Below are 8921 nucleotides of genomic sequence, written 5' to 3'. Positions count from 1 at the left end.
CCTTTCTCATGAGTCTCCCAAGCAGGCAGAGCTCACTATATCTTCCATGCTTTCACAGATTGGTAATAGTTTTGTGTTCCCCTATTAAAACATAGTATGGAAAAGTTCGCACTGATTTCTTCTGCGGTTATCTACAAATATAGCAACTGGACTGGGTGTGTATACTGTATGTCAGGCCTGCAAAACTCGTAAAGTGAGAAGGGCCGAACTGCTCCAAGGAAAAAAAAATTGGGCAGCACGGGTAAAATCATCACCATCTCTCCACCAGCACCCTTCATCATCATCCTCGTATCTCCCCCAGAACCCTCACTATCAACCTTTGTGATACTCCCCATCTCTCATACACACACAATACTCCCCCTCCACATCAAACACACTATCCCCTGCACAGCACACACGTCACAACCCCCTGCAACTCACATCCCTCTCCCCCTTGCACCTCTCATCACCCCCTTTGCACCTCAAATCACTTGCAAATCACCCCCCATGTACCTCCAATGTCCCCCCTCCTGCACCTCCAATGACCCCCCCCCCCCCAGCCTGCACCTCCCATCACCCTCCCCCCTGCACCTCACATCACCCATCATCCTCTTTCCCCCCCTGCACCTCACATCACCCACAGGGCTGCCAACAGAAATCGTGGGGCCCGGGACAAATGAAAGGAGCAGGCCCCCCCCCACCCCGAACCAATAGCGCACCTTCCATGAAAAAATATCTTTTAGCGCGCAACTTTTACTTAACTGTTTTCTTATTGTGATACAGAAAAAAACATTACAATGCAACCTGTTTATTTTTTATATTTTCAACAAAAGACATCTGCCTGCCTGCCTGGGTGGGTGAATGACAGTTGGGTGAATGGTGGTGGGAGGGAGACGGTGACTGGGTGGGAGACAGTGACTGGGTGGGTGACAGTGACGTACCTTGACCGGGTGGGTGCGAATTGCCGCCGGAAGCTTTCCCCTCCTGCCCCCGATATCCCTGTGGCAACTGCCTGGGACGGGAGGGGGAGGCACGGGAGGTGAGCTCGGGGGGACGTGGGAAGCAGGTCGCAGGAGGAGCTGGCTGTTCCTTCCCCCTATGTCCCACGTTGGGAGCGGCCGCAGAGGAGCTTGCTTGTTACTTCCCCCTCCGTCCCACGTTGGGAGCGGGGGGGGAGGGAGCGGGCCCTGCGCATGCGCGCTGGGACCGCAGGGAATCGCCGCCTTTTTTTAAACACTTTTTTAAAAATTTATTTAACTGGCGCAAAGACGGAGTCATCGCGGGCCGCACAGAGTGGGCAGGCGAGCCGCACAGAGAGGCCAGACGGGCCGCACAGAGAGGCCAGGCGGGCCGCATGTTGTGCAGGCCTGCTGTATGTAATGTTGCATGATTTAATCATTGGGGAAGTTGTATGAAACCTGTAAAAGATGAAGAGAGCAGATGCCTTTTACTAAGTTGGGCATATGGAGGGGAAGTAATGAGTGAGTGATAGTCCTGTGCTGCCCTCACGATGTAATGAAACAAACCATAACATTTTGTACATGCTAACCTAAGACTACATTATTTTGCCGTAAACACGATTGCGGAAAACAAACCTTGGATGAAGTCACAAAGCAGAAAAATTTGAAATGTTTTAAAATCTGTTCTGTAGTATTAAATACTGTTTTGTTTTTAAACTGCCATTTTTAATGTGTTTTTTTTTTTTTAATTTTTAAATGTGCTGATCGTTCTCTGGTTGCTACAGCAACAATTTAGAAAGTCATATCTACTTCCTCTTTTGAAATAGGCTCTGACATGCCTTTTTGTGCTCTGCCCTTTGGTAACAAAGTATCAAACAAATCAGTTACAAAAACAGCAGACTATATTACTCTGAAAGCTGCAACAATAAAGGTTATATAATGTTGGATATCGGCTGCAGCACAAAGTTAGAAGGTGGCTATTTTGTTTGGCACACAATCAGGATTTTTACAGCTTTATCAGGAGCACCCAACGATTGCCAGGTTAGGCAAGAATGTAGAATTATACATTGTCGCATGCTTTACATATAAAATGAATTTAAAAAAAGGAATGTTTTATTGTTGCTCTAAATCATTAGAATCCAAATTTTGAAAAGGAAGATACACAAGTGCCTGATTACATTAACTCAACTTTTATAGACTTGGCAAAAATCTTGAAAGCCCAAGCCCCCCTTCCAAAATACAATACAAATACTATTTTTGTGGCTCTTCCATGCCCCCACACAAGAACTTTCTTTTACCATTTTTGTGCCCAATACTCTCCAATTATATATTTCTCACTGTGATCTAGTGTTGATTGCTCAGTCTCTACCATCTGTATTCAGTAGCATAAAAATTCATGCAAAACAAGGGTTTCATCTACAATTATCCTATCCAATCCCTGTCTGAAGGCCAGTAGTAACGTGAAGAGCTGACATTTTGCCTGTGCAAGATCCTGCAAAGTGCTCAACTGACTGATCTACAAATAAAAATACCACGTGTGAGCACATTCACGTCTCCAGCAAGTCTGCAACCCGGCATTACCCCATCATAGCATCCAATGCTTCATCTGCAGCCAGGGATTCTGGGTAATAACATGCAAATTCGTACTCGCAGCGTGTCACTTTTTGCTTATTGTCCAATTTAATCCCTATAAATGAATGGCTGCCGCATTGCGCATATTTTTCAGCACGGCCTGGGTTAAAGAAGTGCATAATAGCCAATAACCCTACTCGGCTGTTTTGACCTTTTGGGTCTCATCAACTGATAGTTTGCCTCAGAATACAAGGCTCCACACTGCTCCCTTTGTCACTCTTTCTCTCCGCCACTAATTCCACACATGCAGCCCCCCAGACTCTAGAGAGAACGCTCTACAATGTCATGGTAACCCAAAACACACCCCCCCCTCCCACAATATTGCAGCCATGCTCCCACTGCTCTGTCTGCCATCAGCGGGATACACTGGGAAGTTGGTGTAAGATTCTGTCACACAGGCTCAACTTTTGTTCTGTCCAATCAGTGAAGCAATATTCCACAGAACTAGTTCCACATTCATCCAAGTGAGAATACTGAAGCTATAAATACGTTCCTACATAGGATGCACAGCAGGATTAGATGACTACCTAAATATGCAGAAATAGGCCTGATATGTACATATTACTCTCCTGAAAGATATACAACAGGGGTAGCCAACAGGTCAAGTTTTCAGGATATCCCTGCTTCAGCAAAGGTGATGCAGTCAAAGATTGAGCCCCCTGTGCAGAAGCAGGGATAGCCTTAAAACCTGTACCTGTTGGTGGCCCTTGAGGACTGGAGTTGGCCACCCCTGCTCTAGAATAATTAAGAATGTCAGTTTTCTGTGTTTATTTGTTTTTTCTGTAAAGTCAGTGTTTATTTTAGTTTTTCTGATGTTTTCATTTTATTTTAAAAAAAATCAGTGTTAATGATAAATTGACACACATCATTGTTTATCAGAGAACTTTTGATTAGTTTCCATACTCCCATTGTGTTGCCTGTGTCGCCTTCCTGTGGCCGGGCTGCTACAATAGGTGAAACGCAATTCCCGGTGTCAGCTACTTGTGACCAAGTTACGTTATCTCCCTGGGCCTCATGCACCAAAAACACATAGATTGTAAGCTCTACGGGGCATTGACTCGTACTAGCAAAAAAGGAAATGCTATGTACAGCGCTGCGTACACTGTCAGCTATACAATTACTCAAAAACAGCAAGCTTGACCCAACCTTTCTTTCTAACTATCGACCTGTCTCCCTCCTGCCTTTTGCCTCTAAACTCCTTGAACGTCTTGTATTCTCTCGCTTGCTCCACTTTCTCAATACCAATTCTCTCCTAGACCCTCTAGAATCTGGCTTCCGCACTGCTCACTTCACTGAAACAGCCCTCACTAAAATAACTAATGACCTCCATGCTGCCAAAGACACAGGTCATTACACTCTGCTCATATTACTTGACCTCTGCAGCATTTGACACCGTGGACCACCCTCTCCTACACATAGTCTTGGTATTCGTAACAAAGCTCTATCCTGGATCTCCTCTTACCTATCCCATGGTACTTTCAGTGTCTCCTGCTAACACCTCCTCTATCGATCTCTCTGTGGGGGTACCCCAGGGCTCTGTCCTGGGACCTCTCTTCTCTGTACACACTTTCTCTAGGTGACCTAATCACATCTTTTGGATTTAAATATCACCGCTATGCTGACGACACACAAATTTACTTTTCAACCCCTGATCTTACACCTACTGTATAGACCAAAGTTTCTGAATGTCTCTGCGATATCATCCCGGTTGGCCATCCGCCGACTGAAACTTAACATGGCAAAAACAGAAGTGCCCATACTTCCTCCCAAACCTGGCCCTACTACATCCTTCCACATTACTGTTGAAAGTACTATCATTCACCCAGTAGCCCAAGCACGCTGCCTACGGGTCATACTCAACTCCTCTCTCACATTCTCCTCTCACATTCAAAACATATCTAAAATTTGTCACTTTTTCCTCCGCAATATTACAAAGATACGCCCTTTCCTCTTGCTTGACTGCTAATAATCTTGACTCAGGCCCTCGTTCTCTCCTGTCTCGATTACTGTAACCTCCTGCTTTCCGGCCTTCCTGCCTCTCACCTGTCTCCCCTACAATCTATCCTAAACGCTGCTGCCAGAATCACTCTACTCTTTCCTAAATCTGTCTCCACATCTCCCCTCCTGAAATCCCTCTCCTGGCTTCCGATCAAATCTCGCATCTCGCACTCAATTTTCCTCCTCACTTTTAAAGCTTTACACTCTTCTGCCCCTCCTTACATCTCATCCCTAATTTCTCTCTATGCACCATCCCATCTCTTGTGTTCTGCTCAACGATGCCTTCTCTCTACCCCCTTTGTATCTAAAGCCTTCTCTCGTCTTAAACCTTTCTCACTGACTGCCCCACACCTCTGCAATGCCCTTCCCCTCAATACCCGACTAGCACCCTCTCTATCCACCTTTAAGACCCACCTTAAGACACTTGCTTAAAGAAGCATATGAGTAACACCATGGTTAATACTATACACCTGATACATAAAGCTTGGCCCCCTGCAGATGCACTTACGAGAATGCCCTCCTACGGTCTCTGTACATTCTTCCTACCTACCAATTTGATTGTAAGCTCTTCGGAGCAGGAATCCTCTTCCAAAATGTTATTTTTATGTTTGAAGCACTTATTCCCATGATCTGTTATTTGTATTATTTGTTATTTATATGATTGTCACGTGCATTACTAATGTGACGCGCTAGGTACATTAATGGCACTATATAAATAAAGACATACATACAAGGAAAAAAATATTACATAGGAAATGATGCTTCATTTACAGGGTTAATGGGTTTTAACCAGTAGTGCAAGGTGATCAATCTGTGGTAGTTTTGCATTAAAACCTAAAACCGGAACCCCTAAGAATAATCCCATGTATTTGCTAGCTTCCATTACACGGTGGGATTCACTACTAATCTCAGACACGGGTTTTTACACCACTTACCTACGTTAAATGCCAGTGACTTTAATAGTATTCACAGTTTGGCAAATTCATCCATGGACACATAATATTTTTCATAATATTTGCAGCAGGACTGTTTGAGCATAAATAGCACATTATTACGTCACATCCTCTCAAGTCTCAACTGTTGTTGTACTTAGTTTTTCACACATGGCGTCTCCATTTTGGCTTTATTTTTGTTAAATACATCATGACACGGTGTAATATGTCATGTGTTGTTGTTCATCTGAGGTTGTATTTACCTAATTTTAAGACCTGCTAAGGAACAGATGATTGTTATTATGTCCTGATATGTAAAACCATAGAATTCAAAGAGGGTATACTTTCTTTTTCACACAACTGTATATATACATACATACATACGTAACGGTGTTTCCCCTACCCGGTTGGAGATTGTCCATTACTACGTTGTATGGTGCATATACCTGCTAGCAACAGAAGGGCTGAGTCGTTCGTCTATGGTAGTGGGGACACAGGATCAAGCTTCTGGGGTTCATACCACACATATCTCCTTAGCAGTGCAGCGCGTCCATCTGCCGTAGGATCCAGGAACTGAAGGTGATCTCCCACGGTAGAACTTATTACCTCTCCCCTCAGTAAGGTCACGCACCAGGCAGGAGGTATATAAACAACAGGAACGGTTTATTGTCTTATGTACAGCACAGATACACGACAGGCTTCTGCACAATACAGTACTCTCAGCTCTCACTGAAGGATGATCCCTGGACTGTCACTACAGGCCAAGGGCACCCACAGCCGTCCTAGTTCTTCCCCACCTCCTTAGCAGAGGTATGGTCCACACTCACTCTCCCCCAGAGGGAAGAGCGCAAGGGAAGGCCCCAATCTCAGGCTCCCAGTTGTGTGACCTGCCTTCCTCAGAGGGGGAAGGACAACTACTACATTTAGGGCAGTACTGCCTTTAAGTACTGCCAGAAGGAGAGCACCAGGTCTGGCTCATGATTGGTGATGCCCAGGCCTGATGTCACCACCTCCCGCTGTCACTCAAATGCAGCTCCTCAGAGGGGGAAAACCCCATAACAACTACTGGCAAGGCCTGCTTGTACCAGGATTTACTTCCAGGAGGGAACAAACTAGTAGCCACAGATGGCATGGCTGCACATACATACTGAAAAAAAGACAAAAGGAAGTGTAGGCTCCATAGCATAATTCTGTATGAAAAAATAGAGTTTAATGTTAAAACTAGAGAGAACCGAGGCGCATGTGTGACGGACACGAGTATGGAAGTCTAGATCACTAGCTCCATGCCGCACATACAATAAAACAACATAAAAACACCCCAAAATCACCCAAGCACGATTAAAAAAGCTGACCAGCACTGTCGGAACGTGCGGAGATGGCACTGAAGAAACCCGCGAGTCAAAAGTGGCCGAAAATCACCGATGTCAGAGATTACTTCGGCGGGCCAGAAGCGGGAGAAATAGCGCCGGTTTCAAATCCGGACACGGAGCTCGAGGGAGAGGAGGACGGGGCCTGCAACCCAGCTTTTTTGCCGGTCAGGAGATGCGACTTCGAGAGACTGTACAATGACTTGAAGTCTCTCCTACAAGCGGACTTTAAAGAGGTCAAGCGGGAAGTGGGCAAACTGGGGGCCCGGACAGACGTACTAGAGACGAAAGTAGACCAGACCATCAAGGCCATGAAAAACACAGACAAAAAAGTAGGGGAACTCCAGCGACAGATTGAGGAGTTGAGGGACCGCCAGGAAGACGCCGAAAATCGGGAGCGGAGGAATAACATCCGGATAAGGGGGGTCTCCAAGGAGGTAGGGGACTGCGAGGAATATGTTACTCGCTGGCTTGAGTCCTTGCTTCCCGAATGCCCACCGGAGACTCGGGCCATGGACCGCTGCCATAGAGCCTTACTCTCCCGACCGTTACAAACAGCGCAGCCCCGGGACATCATACGCAGGCTGCATTACTACACCACTAGGGAGGCAGTACTGCGCAAAACCAGGGCCTTGACAGCGGTAGAATACGAGGGCCACAAACTCATGATCTTTCAAGATCTGTCCCCGACTACACTACTGAGACGGCGTAATCTCCTACGGGTCACAAAGGTCTTACGTGACCAGAATATAAGATATAAATGGACCTTCCCGTTCGGTCTGATGGTGGCGAGGAACGGGAGGCCCATAATGATTAAAGACCCTGCTGAGGGGCCGGCGTTCTTGGCCAAGCTGGGCCTGAAGGGTGCCCCCACAGAAGCGGCAGAGAGGGAAGAGACCCTGGAACCGGAGTGGAGCGGGGGAGCAGGCCCATCAAACGCTAACGCAGGAAAAAAGAAGTGAAAACCACGACTTCAGTACTTTGAAAAGTTATTAAAAGTTAACCTGTTAAAAGTTGCCTCGCCTGTTTCATCCTGGAGGGGACCGAACACTAAGGTCACATAGACGGTACAGCCTCAGCTTAGAGGGCGCATGGGAGAACAAATTACAGCGGGACTGCAGTTCTCCCCCCAACTAACCCTACGACGAAAAGGACTCTATGGCGGGACAAAGACACGAAACTTACCTTCAGGCCCCATCTGAGGTGAGGGGGGAAGATGGCGGGCATGATGGCGTCTCACTACAACCAGCTTGAGCCGCAGGACCCGGAAATCTAGCAGAGGCGGGAGGCGAGCGCGCGCTCCATCCTCCACGCAGCAGAATGAATTTCAAAATGGCGGACACCGGAAACCGGAAGCTATCACCATCAGGGCCTGGCCGAGCGGACGCCATCTTGGTGGAGGCAGAAAGGGGCGCCACGGACGCGTGATGCACCAGAGAGCGCCAGACAGCGGCAGAAAGCCCCCAAGGAGTGCCCTGGCCGTTGCCGGACGAAGAGACAGGCAGCAATCCACAAAACGAGGGCCACCAGGCAGACATTGCGAGACAGGAGGAGTGGGGGGGCGGGAAGGAAAGGGCAGTTAGCGGATACTCTAGGGATAGCCAAGAGATCTAGGGGAGGGGAGGGGACCGCCGGGGGGGGGACCGCCCACAGCTAGGGGGATAGAGTTAAGGGGACAGTGGAGTATCTATCCGAACTGGGTCAGCCTAGAAGGACACGGGGATGGAAGATAGTAGGGGCGCACAAAAGGAAAGCGAGCTACCCCGCGGAAGGTGGAGGAACGCTAAAGAGCAGCGGTTGGAATAGTAGGCCGTACAGGTCGAGTAGCGACAGCCAGACTCTCCAGGGTTAGAGCGATCAAGTGGAGGCATTCAAAAAGTTCACCATACATAGTTATAGGGGTGAGGATAACGCGCGGACACGGGGTGGGGGAGGAGACACATACCCCGGAGTCAGCATGGACCTCAATCGGGTCCAGAGGGGTAGGGACCCCATGGACACCGATAAAGTCCTTTGGGGGGCAAAAGAGAGTGGTAGAGGGGAGACCACGCGGG

The sequence above is a fragment of the Ascaphus truei genome, chromosome 4 (assembly GCF_040206685.1).
Source record: "Ascaphus truei isolate aAscTru1 chromosome 4, aAscTru1.hap1, whole genome shotgun sequence".
NCBI classification, from domain to species: domain Eukaryota; kingdom Metazoa; phylum Chordata; class Amphibia; order Anura; family Ascaphidae; genus Ascaphus; species Ascaphus truei.
Note: the sequence above shows the minus strand (reverse complement) of the source record.